At 32.0% G+C, this 18,789-nt stretch overlaps 1 protein-coding gene across 3 annotated transcripts in view; it reads right to left on the bottom strand.

The window, feature by feature from the left end:
- Positions 1-18,789, bottom strand: part of LOC114929941 (beta-1,4-N-acetylgalactosaminyltransferase bre-4) — a 109,396-nt gene that overhangs the window by 76,049 nt on the left and 14,558 nt on the right. Inside the window, exon 1 of one of the 3 annotated variants that reach the window (XM_029301662.2) lies at positions 10,068-10,331. The exons of 1 other annotated variant lie outside the window; for it this stretch is intronic. The gene's annotated coding sequence lies outside the window, so the exon portion shown is untranslated. Of the gene's footprint in view, positions 1-9,545; positions 9,715-10,067; positions 10,332-18,789 lie in introns of those variants that run through there. One more of the 3 variants, XM_029301678.2, reaches the window with a different exon arrangement.

Raw genomic sequence — 18,789 nt, 5'->3', positions numbered from 1 at the left:
TTTGTGGAACATGTTTTGACATGTCCTTTTTTTCGCAAATATAATCTTTTAATCTTTCACAATGGTTCTGTCCTGGTAACTGTCTGCGGGATTAATAAAATTTTAATATGGGTTTTTCATTTATTTTCTATTTACGCTGCATGCGCAAAAAGAGCATATACAATCGCACCAACATATAGACTTTCGACGCACAACTGTCGAATTAATAAAATCTTATTGCCCAATTATTGCACGAATGTACAAAGAATGTATAGTTCGTGGTTATATACGGTGATGACCTAAATAATGTATTCGTGTGTTGTAATTTGCGCGTCGCGTCGCAGCTGACTTACGTCTACTATTTCGATTCTATCGACAACGCACGGTGCGTGTGTGTACATATGTACGCACATACGATGCCACATTCAGTTTCCTCGGTCGAGACCAGTCCCCTCGCAACACGAAATTAAATGCGGATCGATTCCATCCGACTCGTCCGCCTTGGCGCGTGTCAGCCCAGCGCTCACATTGCGCAATCCGCGTCCATGCTTTGCGTAATTCGAATATCGCAATATATATGTATATGTATAGACATCGCACTGGGAATCTAAATTATCAAATCAGCGCAAAATGAAGTGTACGAGATGTAATCCCAGCTGACATGGAAACACGAATCATTTAACAAATTATACCTATCAACTTTTTTATTTTCAAAATTCATATATTTTTTCGAATGCAGAAAAATATATACTAAAAGAATAACATGTGATATAATAATATTAAATAAAGATATACATATATATTATAAAAATATTTTATTATATTACTTTTTCAATTAATTTTATGTTAATATTTATGGTCATATTTTTTTAACGAACCAACAAGGTCTGCAATTAAACTTTGAAAAAAAAAAAACTGAAAATCTATTTATAGACAAGTTCAAAAATATTTAAATACCTTGCATCACTCTTATGTAACATGATGTTGCAAGGGTGCACGATGATACTATATATTGAAATGTCAAAATTTTTTAATATCTATAAGAACAGTATTTAATAACATTAAAGAGATTAAAATTTTTTTTATATACTTAAACTGTATTTGCGCGCAAATACAGAGAATAAATATTTCATTTTTTATCTTTCATTATGAGCATAAATTAAAATTAACCACCAAAATATTTCATTTCAAAGAACTGTTACCACAATTAGAAAGCAAGCTTTTCATTATTAAAAATAAAAAAAACTTTTTTATTATTTAGCAGAATAATCCTTTACACGGCATAATATTTTTTCGGACTTATGCAAAGGAGACATATGTTGACACAGAAATGAATATATACGGAATGTTTGTGCCAAAGTGCAGCGTACTTAATGAATTTTGCGACAGCGCGGCGCGTACCTGCGCGCTGCGCTGATGAAAAATGCGCGGTATGAAGTTCCACGTTAAATAATCTGTATTTGCAATGGGAAAAGTTTTAATTCAAATGCCAAAAAATCATCAAATGCATTTTGTTTTATAATTTTTACATTTAACGCGAATTTTACGTGCACCAATTTCAACAGGGCTTAATAATCCAAACACTCTCTTTCCAATTATTTTACTTTTTAAATCTCGGTGCCTTTGTGCGAAAATTAATGCAACGTGCGCGCATTGGATTTTTGCGACGATTTCGCACGATATGATGCGCCGAAATACGGATTCGTGCGATGCCAATTAGCACAAATACTCAATTGCGAATGCACACAAAGTGCGATTAATAGACGATATTGATTTTAGGAAACGCAATATCGCAAAGTCTCTTTGATCGAACTGCAATTACACGAATCGATGCATAGTTTGTTTATTAAAATAAAATATAGATATCGCATGGGTTTCATGCAAAAATAGAATTCGGGAGAAACATGCGCGGCGCATATACAAAACTGATTGTTATATCTGAAAATATTTTTCACAAATATTTTTATACATATCTTTTACTTTAAATATACTTGTAAAATTTCTATATATATGTATATAATTTTATATCTCTAATTGTATTTATCAAGGAGTAATTTAAAAAAATTTTGATATCGTAGCTTTGACAGCGCTTAATTCGATTGCGTGGGAATTTATATCCTGTACACAGACCTGATTTTTTTCTCTACCATGCTCGCTAATCCTTTTGCAGTGCAACGTTTTGCTGTTAGCCAAATAGGCTTCTCCTTTTCCACATAAAACAAAAACAAAAAAAAATAGAAAAAGATTATACTATCTAAAATATTTCAGAAAATAGCGAATATGGAAATGCTCACAGATTACGTCAAATTTCACTTTTTCGACACGTACGAAGTTTTTTCATACAGAGGATTTGATTTCATTTGACTAAAAACTGCAAAATTTTTAATAGTGATATTTCTATTAATTTGATATTTATTTCATTATCATTTAATGCTCTGTTATTCTGTTTAGTCTATTTGTTATAAATGTATTGTATGTTCCATTATATTATTATATTAAAAATGAGATTGAAATTAAAATTCGGTATTAATGTGTGTTAACATTGCATCACTCGGAAAAAGAACATTTTATACATATATGTATACATATATATTTTACTTTTCATAGTTATATATTCGCTTATTTATGTAGCCAGAGATAAAATATGTCGTGCATATTTATACAACATAATTTATAGCAAAAAGCATACTTATTTCTATATCTACCTTACATTTCCTTAAAAGTATGTAGTCGTATCATATCGAGGTATGCCAAGTATATACATATATATTCTCAATGTTACCATCTCGAGGTATACCAATAGTTTACTATAAATTTCTGCTTCCTGAGAATGTCACCAGTCAAATAAATAAATTTCGCCGTGAAGGAGCAAACGCATTAATAATTTTAAAAAATTATTCACATTAAAATTATACATAATAATCTCGCGCAATGTACAAGATTGTTTTCTTTTAAAGACGACTTGATCAACCGGTTGCATACCAGTGGTGTCATTAACTCATCAAGTGATAGATATATATTCGCATACAGAAAGTATAATTAGAACCTTCTCTGAGACAAGAAAATTGCTGAACGGAATATTGATACATGAGAAATATCAGAGGTCAACCTGTAAAGAAGTTTTAGAGTAATAGAAAGTAAAAGTTTTTTTCTGATATATCTCGTCTAATAATAAAGAAATTCGATATGTATAATAAAAGTAGTAAAACGAAAAATTAGAAATTCTAATTATTATCCAACGCAAATCTTCAAAAAATGCGTATAGAAATATATTTTAGAAATAATTAAAAAAAAGAACGTCTATATAATTCTTGATAATAAATATTATTAGATAATTAATTAAAAATTAAAATACGCATATTTTTTATAAAGAAGAAATTAGTACAATTTAATAGATAGATTAATGATAAAACGAACAATAACATATTTTATCGATTTCCCTCGGGAGATTACAAGGTGACGCGTCCCTCGAGCTCTTGTAAAATAAACGGCAATTATAAACTCGAGGGTAATAAGAAATAGGCTAGATGGTTATTTATTCCTGCCTATGAATCCCCTCAGAGCGCGTAGCTCACATAAATAAAGTGTACGTACGTGGAATATAGTATGTACCGGCTTACATCGTCGGCTGAAAACTTCAGGCATATTTTTTAACTACGAAGCGCGTGCACTGAAAAACTCTCGTCTGAGAAACACGCTTTATTTTCAATATGATTCCGTCTTTTCACATAATATATGCATTGGAAAGATGAGAAGAGAGCTCATTTACTCTGCAAAGGCCGAGTAATGAATAAAAAACGTGTAAAACTTTACTTTCACGTAATATTCATAATTTCACAATAAAATTAAGAATTTATTTCTCTATTTTATTTTAAAATATCTATTTTTCAATCTTCTATAAACTACATAAGAATTATAATTTGTCTAAATTATTCTCACTGACTAATGCAAATTTTTAATTTTTGATTTATTTACTTCTATCTTTTATTAAGCTCATAATTAAGTCATTATTACGTATTAATAAATATATAAGAAATATTATATTATCGCGTTTTCTTTTGCATGATGAATTGCATGCATGGTAAATATACGCGTGGGAGTGAATAGAGATATAATACAATCACATAAGTACAAGGCAGGTACTATTGTCGCGAATGTCGACGTCATCGTCATCGTAGGCGCTTTAAATCGGCCGTCGACGGGACGTAATTGGTTCGATAACAATCCGCGATCTGTGCAGTCGGCGGATGTGATTAAACGCGCGCCTGCTGTCGTAAGCCAGCCGTGATAAAGTGTGCCCGTATGCGGAATAACGATCGGGATCGTGCCATTCCTCAGACTATTCGAAATCGAAGTCCAATGTATTCGAGATTGTACGACAGCAAGAGAATCGATCACAAAGGAAACTACACGAGAATCTCTTTACCGAAATACATGCACACACAAATTGCGTTATTTTGATAAATTTCATTTCTATAAAATATATCAAGAAATTTAAAACACAAACACCAATATATTTATGTAAGCTGCGGTATATAAATATACAAGATCATTCAATATTAAAAATTATGACGAAATAAGAAATTTTTAAAATGTATTAAAATTTAACAATATATATGTTCAAGGTTTGTTCAATTTTATATAGTCATTGTAATTATGGATTTCAAAATGCACAGAAATTTTTAATGGAAATTAGAAATTTAATTCAACTAATTTGAAATTTTGTTTATTAATTTTCAAAATTAAAAAAACAATAATTAATATTTTTGGGATCATAAATCTTTGAATTATCTTTGAATATAAATTCAAATTTATCATTCCTAGAGTATCAATTATTGTCATCTCAATAAAATATAAGTATGTGTAAAACGCGGTATAACTAAAAAAATTTTGTTAAATATCAGGAAGAAATACTTATTTTCTGCGATAAATGTCATCCTCAGCCGACCTTATTCCTCAGTTGTATAAAATTGCATCGAAATGACAACCTGCATAAGGAATGTAACCTATTTATCCGAACGAACTAATAAAACGACACAATGCGCAATTTGGTCATCGTCGATGAATGGACGTAAATCCCACAAGACATTTTCCTCAACATGGTCATGATATAATATAGCATACGGTTAAATGATAAACGACGATCGTTCTCTCTCGCGGATCGAGCGAGTGCAATGAAAGGCATAAATCGCTATCGTTTGAGTGAGCGCGTGACTTTTATACACATAAAACGCGATAATAGCGAGAAATATGTCAGTTGCATCTAGTAAACGCACTCAATACCTTTTCATGCATGCACAAAATATCCACTTCGTGAAATAATTGTTTTTCATTGAAACAGTCTTTTTACCTTTACTTTAATGAATTGTGTGTGTCAATGTATACGTGTACCTATTTATGTGTAATGCAACAAAATATGTTTCCTCATTATTGTGCAATTACGTTTTACATAAATAATCTATTAAAAACATTCCGCCTATGTTCTTTCTGTGTCTCAGAGATTGCTGTTTTAATATTATAACAGAAATTTTTCAATATCCAGAAATAAAATTAAGCAAACAAAAACGTGCAAAAAATATATATGTTTATATATATATATATATATATATATATATATAGTTTATATATAAAATATATATATATATATATATATTTTAATTCGACTGCCAGTCTCCGCGATTTAATAAAAAAGTATCTTTTAATATCACACAATACATAATCATTGTTCGCGATATGTTTCGCACCAAAATAAAATTTACACAATATTTGAAAACTAAAGAAACGATTGAAATATATCGATACCTATCGCGTGTATACCAAAGTACGCTCGTATATTTCAACGATAACACGCGCTTCGAGAAACACTAGACAGTGTCAACTGGGATAATATCGCCGTGTGTGGAAACAACACACTTTGCGATAAAAATATAATTTACAGACAAAGTGATGACTTTGCGCGTTGTGCTTTCAATTATCGCGCGTATATACAGTTTTCACGCTGATGTAAGTTAGGGGCGTCACAATTTATGACACCACGATGAACGCCTGCGGTCCATTTACACGAAACGATTAACCGATGTATATAGTATATCGTTATTTTTGACGTGTCTCATCAAGGAAAAAGATACCGAATTTTTGCAATTATTTAGCTGATTCGAACGAATAAATATTTCACTCAAAAATTTATTTCACATTGATAGAGAATCTCTGAATTTAAAATATCAAGCAATTCAATTTTTATTAAAGATATATAGAACATTTTTATGTATCTACACATATATTAAAATAATTTGAAATAATAACAGATTGTCGTATAAAAGTCTAATATTGCGCCAAGAAGTTCGCAAAATATAAAAGCGAATATTTAAGCTGTAATGATTTCTTCGACTTCTAATCATGTTGTGTTCTCTTATATTTTTTTGCTTGTTTTTTTAATTTTCTTATATCTTCGTTTTTCTAATGCATTAATCGATAATGGAAAGTAAGCATTAATCGAGCAAAAAGTAAATATTAATCGATAAGAGAAAGTAAGATAATGCTGCTATAAATCAGACATATCACAGAGATGGAGATAAGTGCGACGAGTCATTCCACTAGTCAGCATGACAGGTCAATGGCAATGCGACACGATCTGTCAGCTTTTATCCTAATAGACGACTTCTCGCCCCTGACGATAGTGTTATCTGTCAATTAGGCAAGCTTGAGCCGCGAATCGAGAGTACGTATGTCATTCACAACAAATACAACACAACCGTACATATTTATCGCGATCGGACATAATTATTTATGCGCAGTATTTTTAATTGCCAGACGATAAATAAATAAATATATTTAACTTTGTTCGAAAAAATTATATGCAAGAATAACAGAGTAATGAAATATTAAAATTATAATAATAGAGAGAGCGCAATGAACATTTTAGTGAAACAGATCAAAGCAAATAAGGCAAATTACAGCACATAAAAATTGTTACAGCAACAGAATTTTTACACACATAATAAAAAATATAAAATATATCTCGACAAGAAACAGAATATAAAATTACTGTTAAAGACATCAAAACTCGACGAATATAGAAAGGGATTATCACGATAACATTTTAATTTGCTAATAGAAATGCGATATGACATATGATATGTTAATCGTAATATATCATTTCGAAAATACGATATTCTGTGAAGAGTATCAAAGTCAACTGCTGAATAAACATGGGTTCTGGTTTTTGCGAAAATTCTATTCGTATCTCTCTCTCTCATCTCTCCTTGCCTACTCTTTCGTTTTTTTTTCCTTTTTCTTCCTGATCCATTCAGCGTTCTTACGTATAAAAGCTAAATGAACCGTAATATACATGGAAGCGTATATAATTTGGCGGGGCTCTGCAATATGGCGGCTTTCAAATATACCAAGTAAAATTCGCATCTCGTCGCCATCCACAAAATTACTAATGCGGCACCGTGTAGAGTGGAATGGCCCGGTAAACATCTGGCGCGTTAAGTAATCGCGCGGGGCTGCGATCGCAAGCTACCAGCGAACGTACACACTGGCAACCCATTTGCAAACAAATCTCTCGAGAGTATGTTATTTCTGGCATGCGAGAATGGATACACTGTACGTATGTGTGTACGTCTGTGTGCGTGTGTGTATTTGTCAAAAATCATTTTCTACGAATATATACATGAGAGAGCAAATTAACGAATGCAAAAATCACGAGAGTGTAAGATGGAGAAATTTTAGAAAATGTATAGAAATAATGATAAATAATAATAATTGCTAATTAATCAATTACTAATAAATAACGCGATATAATATCGAATTATTAAAAATGCTGTGTTCTCAAAAGCAAAGAGACGATTTGCGCGGCTGAAACTCGATTAATGAGAATATTAATTAATTACTACTTATTAGATATACGGATCAAAGCACTAAAATGAAATGGTAACCTGCTATTTAAGCAGTATTCGGCAATTACAGTTAATATATTTGATTCTATTGTATCTGTAGAAATACCCCAGATGTTCTCTGCCGATAGAAGATTAATAATGTCTATTTAGGCTCGATTGGACAGGATTCCTATATGTTGATTAATCCTAGATTAGCGATTCGCTATCCTTTGTACGTTACAACTCCATGCGTAATACAGCGAAATGAGATTCAGTTAATCAGGATTAGTGCCGGTTATTGCTGATACAGCCGACAATTTATAATAGGGCATTGCTATTGTACATATATACATATATATAAATTACATTTAAAAAATTGTAAAAATAATAAAATTAAATCATAAAATATATTAAAAATTCCATGTAGAACGTGTCCAATTAAACATAAAAATAAAATATGTTGAAACTGTTCATACGAAAAATAGAGATACTAATTGGATATTCAATTTAAAAAAGTCGGCATTTCTAGAATTCACGCTGCTTTCCGTGAAAGAGTTAAAGGACGAGACCGCAAACCTATAAGACGTAATCATTACAAATCTGCCGGCTGCATTCTGAGAAGCAGCAGTTCTTCAATTCTCGTTCTCGCACGAGAACATCTTACGTAATCCTCTACCTTTCTCACTTTCTCGCCTCTCTTTCTCCTTCTCTCTTTCATCGAAGCTTACGAGTTTCGGAGTTCGCGCACGTGTCAGATAGCTCATCTTTCTCTCTCTCGCTTTCCCTCTCTCTCTCTTTCCCTCTATTCTGATCTCTATCTCTCGTTCGTCCTCCGGCTCGTTTCTCTCTTTCCTTCTTTCGCAGTTCGGCGTAAGCGGCAGCCTTGGCCTTTCAAACGAGATCCATCGAAGCCTTCCTTTAGGTCGACTCATCCTCCTCTTTTCTTCCTCTATTGATCCTAGACTACTGCACATATACACATACGTCTTGCCATATCATATGAGAACAAGAATCTCATGCATCCCACATTTTTAATACATGTTTAATTCTTTCTTCTTTTTTTCTTTTATTTATCTTTATTGTATCTTGTGTGGGTATCTCTTGCATTTATTGTTCATCTTTCATTTTCCAAGTAGCAAAGTGACACATCATAATGATGGTAAATTGTAATCACAAAAAGACCAATTAGACGTATTTTGGTCTCATATAAAATCCGAAAATGACGTCGATATGTCACATCTACGAGACGTCATTTTCTGACGTCTAATTTTTACAATTTTAACAATTAATATACAAATAGTATCAGTTATTATCAGTAAAAAATCTCATTCAACAAATATATATATATATATATATATATATATATTCTATAATATAAAATATAAAAATTTAAGGTATATTCAACAACAGAAAAATGTTTTAATAAATAAATTTACGCACATTTACGTAAATTTATTTGTTGAAAAATCATTCTTTGTTCGTTAAATTTATAATTATTATGTAACGTATACAAAAAATCGAATTTTATTCGATAGAGCGTTTGAAGAAATTCGTTTTATTTGACGTGATTCAGGTGCTACAGACAGAGGATCTTTCAGAGTGTGATATTCTAGAATAAATAACACTTGGCGTGACCGAAATAAAGATACTATATCCGAACGGAGCGATGCCGATACAGTAACTGACCTTCTCAATGCAACCGGTTTTGCATTCACAGCTTTCTCTGCCCCTTCCGCGGCTCCACAACTGCTGGTTTTCTTACTCAGCATTCACTGGATTGCAGCAGCCGCACTACTTTAACTTCCTTCTTACAAGAATGGACCACGCGATCTGTCCCTGAATCCTTTTCGAATCTCTTACGAAATCACGCAGTCATAGATGACTAAACGATTTTGTTTTGAAGCAGAAGATATACACAATTCTTGGCACCATTTAAAGTTATTGACACCAATTGATACCATTTATTGATATAATCATGAGTTGTTAGCATATAAGTTTCCACAGAGATATTTCATAATGATTGCTTATGAATTTAAAACAGATTTCTTCTCAGAAATAATTTGAATGATTTTTTAATTCAAAATATATCGCCACTAAATGTCTCGCGAGAGCTCAATTGATATCAAAATAAACCAGAAATTAGATTCTAGGAAGATATATATATTTATTTCACGGCCAGATTAGAAATATCAACAATCGTCATCTTACCTTTCTCTTTTTTTCGCCGACAATCAATGTCAAAGGAACGTTCTCGTCGCTCTAGAGTCCAATTCAAACGTCACTTCCGCGAACGTCAATTTGCAAATTGCGTCCTTTACCCGGATCCTTTATTTCGACTATCAAGCGAGACGTAACTCTCACTCGACCGACGCGAGGTGAGGAAGCAAACGCAACGTGGAGTCGGACGGAGGAAAAACACTCCTCACTCTACGGAGTTTCGGCGCGAACTGACGGCTCGAGAGCGCCGCTCACCGGCTGAAGCCGACGAGGGAATGCGTGTGATTGGTGCCGGCCCCGAGCGCCGTGTTGATTGGTTCGCCAATTCATTGCGAAGTAAATCGAATAATTTGAATGTGAGATAAAAGATTTACGCCGCGAGATATCAAACCCAGAGGTCTACGATTATTATGAAGATATTTCCGTATTTTCTAAAAATACCAGTTGATTGTGAGTCACATTCGAACTCGGATATCCTGACTGATAAAAAAATATCTATGACTATACGATTTATGGCACGATTATCTGAAAAATACACGTAGATGTTTAATGTATGTAGATTTTATATTTTATAATTTATTACCTTTTTCGTACTGAAATAAAAATAATACTGAAATTTTTGTGTCTCTTCTCTTAAGATTATTTTATAATTCCTCGTTATAAAATTGTATCGTGGTTCTCTGAATTAAATTCCGAATGAATTTATTCCTTCGGAACGTTTTGCAAAAAGATTGTCATTCGCAGAACACATGCGCAGAAAAGGAGAACAGTTTCAATATAATTTAAGAGTTGGTGTATTGTCCTCTCAAAGGTACAAAAAAAAGTAGCGACAAAAAGGTTCGTTGCGCATTGAATTAAAGCGAACGGCATTGTTACATATCCGCGATTTTGAATGCGACAACCTTAGCAAATGCAAAACGCGACAGTGCACGGCATCCTCGGTCTGCTGCGTCTGATTATGTTTCCTGCGCGCGTGAAATTAAAATATGAAAGGACATGAAAAATAAGACCTTCGAGTCTGAAAGGCGGACAATAAAAATCAATGTCGTCCGATTTTTATCAGTGCAGCGCGCGATATACGACTCAGAGTCGTTTCGTGCTTTCTGTAAATTGAATAACAACAACTCTATTTTAGTAACCGCTTGTCAATTAGCTCGTTTAGATATTCTCTATTTATTGTTATAGATGTCTGTCGTGTTGTGAGAAAATGCAGAAAAGAATCTGAAATTTTCGGTAAATATATAAATAACCGAGAGGTTGTCTCGAACTTTGTTTTTAATCTCTGCTCTTGAACATATTCAAAGTATTCTGCGTGTTTTCCTTTCTAATGCGAAACAACAATAATGCATACCTGCGTAAAACGACAGAGCTAGGTAGATTAGGGACAATGCATTACGTGCGCTAACAAAAGCTTCTCTCTCGTTCAAATCCCTGAACCTTCTATCTCTACCAAATCCTATTTTGTACCGGCTTTGCTGCTCGGCTTGTCGCGATGTTAAAAACTTTCGAGACCACCGACGTGGACAGTTTGTCCGTTTTGGGCCGGGCTACAGTGAGAGAAGCAAGAGCAGAGAATCCAGTTGAATCTAATAAAAAAAGCATGCATGCGCGTCCGAACGTAGCAGAAAATCTCGCAAATTGCTCTCGATGGACTTACTCTGTACTTTTTCACGCATTTAAAGTCCCTGACGAACCACATTGATGTTAGCGCGTTAATTATAGAATGCAACAAAAGTCAATGTTTTCCCCTACGAATATTTTACTTTAAATTTCTGTACTTAAAAATTTGATTAAACAATACTATCATGCACTGAAAAAATGTATTAAATTCGAATAAGTATTTATTTCAATATTGTTAAAGGAATCATTTATTTGAAACTAATAATCTATTTATTTGATATGAAAAATATTTATTTGATATAAGAAAATGCTTTTCAAAACAAATAAATATTTGTTTCAAATAAATGATTCATTTGGCAGTATTAAACTAAATATGTATTAATTTAGTCTTTTTTTCAGTGTGCTTTTGTAATGCTATATAAATATGCGTATTTCCTTAATTGTCAATCTGAAATTTTATAAAACTAAATCCATTTAAAATTAATGAAAAGATATACACATAAGCCTCATTTGAATAATTCAAAATTAAATGCATCGCAAAATTATAATTTATAATTAAACGCTAAACATTTATAATCATGTAACAAGGGACTAATTATTTTCAATTTCAGCTTAATGATTTGAATTATATAATTATCCATATATTGATATTTTAATATTTTATTTAAAAAGAGAGCGAGAACGCACATATGCAAAATTAGTTTTCGACGTAATCCGTGTATAAATTTTCATAAAGATAATATTTGACAGTATGCGTACGGTTAAATTTTCATCTCTCGTCTATTCTCCTAAATATTCATTCAGTCAATCAACACGGTACGGGTTTAGTTATATATTTCAATTTTTATCCGACACATATTTCTCTGTTCACCCAGCAGGTAATAAAAAAAAGACGTAGGCCATTCCCAATTTTCTCATCGTCAGCCATAGAACGGTCAACCTGGCACGTTTTCTAACGCAAACAAAATGCAATTGCACGTTCGCTTCAAGCTACAACGTCAACTTCCCCATCCGTTGACATGAAACTATAACCGTGCTAAATATCAAACGTGTGAAGCTATTTCGTACATGAAATCTGTGCAGCCCCCTTTTTCCTCCTGCTGCCCCACGTTACGTGCATTTATTGTTTGCGCAACTCCCGTTTTTGCTCCACTGATTAATAACGAGCGAACGAGCTCGGCCTCCATAAAACTTTTCGTCATTGATGCATATTGTCTGTCACGACCGGGGACAGCTATTAATTTCCCGTCATTTTCGAGAATGTTGACTTCGGGCGAAAGAGAGAGAGAGAGAGAAGGTAATATGAAAATAAAATATATTGAAATATGAAACTTAAAATATTAAAATATAAAAAATATTGAAAAAAAATAAAAACATATACATGTTTTTTTTCTATATAAAAAAGCGTGTTAAAAACAAAAAAGTACAATCGAGAAAAAAAGAAAAATATTAATAAAATTAATTTTGCATAAAAACATGGACATGATATTTGTCAAATGGAAATAATCGGACTTCGAGAAGATTAAGATGTAGCGAGGTTTTGAAAAAAATTCCGGACTGAGGTTAGTTAGATTTATGAGCGAGTTTAATGACTTAATCAATACATCTCGCGTCGAGGGCAAGCAGAACTTATGTTCGCTTTATTTATGTCACGCGGAAGTGCGTGGCTTATCGCGATTATCGCGGCCGCGCTTCGCGACAAAGCCTCTCTCTCCCTCTTCTCTCTCTATTCCACGCTCTGCGAATGCACTTGACATATCTCTGCGAGATCTCGCGCGCAGAGAAGCCGGCGTGCCAGACGACGGCTCAGACAGCATTTCCAACCGGCCGTAATTAAACGGCAAGACGAAATGGTAAAAAAAAAGCACGTCCTGACAGAAACTTCATTTGCGCGATTAATTACAAAGGTGAATGCGAATCGCGAATGTGGGAAGATTGATTTAATCAACGGTATACCGTTTTGTACTGTTACGTATGTGCAGAGGTATTTGTAAACATCGCAGTTTCTTTACTACCTGATTCTATAATGTGTTATAAAGAAATGAAGAATATATCTTTTTTAATATATAACATATTTTGATAAATAAAATAATTAAAAATATTTTTAATACGCAAAAAGTTAATACGAGAGTTTATTGACTGAAGTCTAGTTTATAATCATGAAAGGCTGCTCAAAGTGCTCGTTAGAATTTTAAAGAAAAATGAAGTTGAATGTATTGAGACTTTGAATTATATTACTCCCTTCTCGTTACTCACATTAAAATTCTGAACAAAATCAAAGTTATAATTCGTCGTCTTATAACTTCAGAATTTGTTCAATTAGTTTTCGCTTCTATTTGATGACGACCGGGAGAGTTAAAGGATCGTTATCGCGTCTCGACATAACGACGCATCTTTGTTTCCCATTAAACGAAAGTAGCGGTATCGTCGATTTGTTTTCTCTTCTTCTTTTTTTTTTTTTGCGTGGAACCGTGGCTGCGTACTTTTCCGTGACGTATAATTAATGTAACCGCGCACGCAACTATCCGCTCGATGCATCTTCGAGCGTCGTGAAACGCCGACGATGAGACGCGACAAGACTTAGATACCGCCCGGTGAAGTTCTCACGGGAATATTCGCTTCGCGTCCGGTGCACCTTCTCCAGGTGTCAGGTCTGTATTTACTTTGGTTCTATCGTTTCTCTTATCCGATCTCAGATTGAACACAATAATCTTCCCGAATGAATTTCTCTCAATTCCCAAACAGCCCAGAATGAATATAAGCGGAAAAATATAATGGAAGAGTTAAGAAAAGCTTTGCATTTATAATATGCCTCTGAAGCTTATAATGAAGATAATTTAAAAATCTAATTAATAATAATTTTTAAAATAATTTTTTATTCAAAGAGATTCTCGTAAAAAGATTGTCTTGTACAATTGTCAAGCATATGAGAAATAAATAACTATAGCATTTTTTGTATTATATAATTGTTATTATAACTATAGCAGTCTCTTAATTCAATGTAAACAGGGTGTCCAGCAGATTCAATGAAAAAAATTCCCTGATTTTTTCAGATTTTCCAAGACCAGAAATTAATTTTTTCTCTGACTTTTTAGTATTATTTTTTCCAAATATATAATTTGCATATATCTATATGATAAATCATAAAATCCTTGGGATATTTATGTCAACAATGAAAAGGTTCAGAAGTTAAAACAAAAATTTAAATCAATTATACAATCTGCATTGTGTACAATAATCGAAACAAACATGTCATTATAAACTATTTAATAATCACCTTTTTTATTATTATATCAAATTTTTTTAGTTTTGTCTCTATCAAACACATTAAAATAAAATAACACGGCAATGAAAATATAAATTAACGAACACGCTGTAGATGAATCGATTTTTAATAACACAGAAAATTAACATACTGGGAGTCAAGGAAAAGTTTATATTTATTAAAAAATTATTTAATAAAAAATTCCAATTATTGAGACAAATGTAGAATAATGTGAAAAAATCCAGATAAATAGTAAAATTTCCTGACAATGCCCGGTTTTCCAGATTTCTCTGAACCACTAGACACCCTGTTTTTATGATCAAGTGTAGGTGGATATATAAAATGGCAGTAGGAGAAGAAACAACGATGAAAGTACAAGTCTATGGGATTCGTAAGAAGTGACGATATACAGCACTGCTAGTATTATATGCACGCGTTGTATTATGCATGACCGGGGTGTTAAGTGTGAAGAGCAGAGAGGCGGAATGCACCTTGAGGCGCAGGGCTAGCACCTCTGTCGTACCGCACGGAAGAGACAATGCAACCTGACATCCGCCACTTTAAATCAAGCTCCACGCAGAGCCCCGACCGCTTCCACTTTTAATGCAACATTCCGAGCTCGTTTGCTACCCGTAACGATCTAACAAACTCGCGGCCCGGTTCAACAATTTTCTTGAAGCCAGGTAATTTCCTCTATAACTGGGATTCGTGTACTTCTTTCCATATGTATGAGCATTATGTAGCCAATTTTTTTTAATTACGTTTAGATATTGTAATTTAATATTTAATTATACATTGTTATTAAATGTTAATTATTATTTATCTGTTATATGTATATTGTTTCAGTATTATTATTTTTATTATTATTAGTGTCGTTGTTACTAAATTATCAGTTTATTTAATTAAATATATATATATAATTTATATAAAATCACATATTTCTATTTATCGTATAATTGTCATTTTTTATTTTATGATAGTTTTTATTTTTCATAATGTATTTAACACGTCCTTATTGTAGTAAAACAAAAAAAAATATTTTTTTATTTTCTTATATATATGTAAAATCGTATAAATATCTTATAAATCAGATAATTTTATATAAATCCTATATATATTTCTCTTATATGTAAAATATTACATGTCTCTCTAACATTACAATTAGTCATCTTAAGAAGGAAAAGTTTGACGTAGAGCTAAATGCATCGTCCGTCTAACATAGTTAGGTTTTTCATTCTCATATCAGCAAACATATATTTTCCTGTAACGAATTTCGCAACCTAGAATATTACTCGTTGTATTAGCTCAGTCTGTAATTTCAACCTTCGTGAAACGAGACGAGAGGAAAGAGTTTGTTCTACACACAATTTCCACAACTACAATTACCGTCGCAATTAGCGCGAGTGCTTTTGTTAATTCTGACGATTATTTAGAGCAAGTGCTATAGGAATAACGTTTCCAAGAAACGTTGAAATATCGGACAAGCATCCGCTTTTCATTCTCCGTGAATTCGCGCCGGTGTTTGCTTTGATCGAACCCCCAAGTCTTTAGAAATCTACTATTAGAGTATTGTCTGTCAAACCGTTATTTTAATTTATAATTAACCCAAATCTCAGAATTTCTTTTAAATCAATTTTTTTTTTTTTTTTTTTTTTTTTTGAGAGAGAGAGAGCTCGAAGGAAAATAAAGATTGACCAAATTAAGTTACAAAAAATATGCACACTCGAATAAAAAAGATCTTACATTCTCTTCTGTGAGTACAGAAATTAAATGACTCGAAATTACGCCAATAACAAATTTTGAACACACTGAAAAAAACAACTAAATTAATACATATTTAGTTCAATACTGTCAAATATCATTTATTTGAAACAAATAAATATTTATTTGTTTTGAAAAGGATTTTCTTATATCAAATAAATATTTTTCATATCAAATAAATATTATTAGTTAATAATATTTATTAAATAAATATTATTAGTAAATTAATAAATATTTCAACGCTTGAAAAAAATAAGAATGAGGCATATATAATTCAAGGATTCCTGTACTATTTTCTAACATGTATATGTACAAAGCATAACTTTTACCCTTTATACGAACCGTCTCGACAGCGGTATCTTTCGGCCTTGTCTTACAAAATATCTGGCTGATCCGCGTAATACGGGCTTTAAAATCGGCCGTCGACCCCGGGACCGGTCATGTGTGCGGGCATTCGAGCGTTTTCTCTGTACAAAAACTGATAAGGGGAAAATATATATTCGCACTCGAGTATCTGCGCTTTCCACCCACTCTGCTCCCGTTCACCATCCCTTCTAAGCCCCCGACTGCTGACGAGGTATCTTGGAGGCAGGCCAATTTACACTCGGAACCTTTTTCGAGATAGTCAGATAAGGTCGAAAACCGAAACAATCTCTTTATTCCGTCGTCACAAAGTATCGCACAAACTTTGTAAACGTTGGTGAAAAGATCTAAGAAAGTTATCTTCTTGATAATAAAAACGTTTAGCCTTCATGATAAAAATAGAAGACTTTAGAAAATCTTTGTATTTTTAATCACAAGAATTGGAGCATTATTAAATATTGTAGTTCACAAGAAAATTTTAATTCTGATTGAATTGATTTTTATATATTTATTTATACATATATGTGTGTGTATAAATAAAAATTTATGGATGCCAAAGAATTGATTAAAAAATGTATTATGCAAATGGCGAACAATTTATATTAATTAATCTTCGATTTTATAGATGTCGACTAATTTTAAGTTTGATTTAATTACCAATTCCTCGTCTCTTGTAAAAATAGAAATTAATTATAATTAACGAAAAAATGTATTATACGAACAAAGAGAAATGTCTAATTTATTGAATTTTGTCAGTGTCAAATTAACTTTAATATAGTTTAACTAAGTCTTTATGTAGACATATATTTTAATTATCAAAAGATCTTGATATGTAGAAATATATTATACAAAAATATAAGAAATATATTGATGAGAGAGAGAGAGAGAGAGATTTAATTTCATAAACGTTAGTTAAAATATGGATCTTAATTGAAGCGATTCTCTATGTTACGTGAAACTAGAATTAGGGAAAAGTAGTTAAACTGTAATTAATCTTATTAATCAATCAAGCCAATTCATTTTATGTTTTACGGCTTGATGTATCGAGTAGCAGGTGCGAACACTTATCGCAAATTCTCACATCGATCGATTCGCGAAATGCGGAAGAATAAGCGGTCACAGAAAGTCAATCAGTAATGCAATTAAGAGTTCCAAGCTGCGATCAATTCTTCTTGAAAAGTACTTAAGTGCCATTCGATGTATTTTGCTAATGGACGCTTTCACTGATAGAACGAAATAGTTCGTTTTTAAAAAAAAATAATAAAAATAGCACAGAGAGAGAAAAAAGCATTATTTTAATATAGATATTTAAATTGTGTCATTTTAATTTTTTATATGTTAGGTATATTTTGACAAAAGCAAATCTCTATAATAAAATCCTAAAATTTCAAATAAAGCAAAATTGAAAAAAATTGACAAAAAAATCTAATATTTTTTATTCATCTATTTATTTCTGTGGAACCTTAACTTAAAGATTTCTTTAACATTTTTCATTTATTTAAAATTCAATATAATAAATATAATTAAATTTCTTTATATTAATAATTTTAAATATCTATAATTTTTATGTTCATATATCGTATAATAACAACTATCCCTAATTTATTCTCTGTTTCAAATGACATAGCAGTTTAGCTAATCTGATATAAGAGATTTATTTTTCTTGTTTCTATTATGTAAATGGAACAAATATCTGCACGAATA

The sequence above is a fragment of the Nylanderia fulva genome, unplaced genomic scaffold (assembly GCF_048542155.1).
Source record: "Nylanderia fulva isolate GAGA-0341 unplaced genomic scaffold, ASM4854215v1 Scaffold38, whole genome shotgun sequence".
Lineage (NCBI taxonomy): Eukaryota > Metazoa > Arthropoda > Insecta > Hymenoptera > Formicidae > Nylanderia > Nylanderia fulva.
The sequence above is the reverse complement of the archived record's forward strand: the minus strand, read 5'-3'. Positions and strand labels throughout refer to the sequence as shown.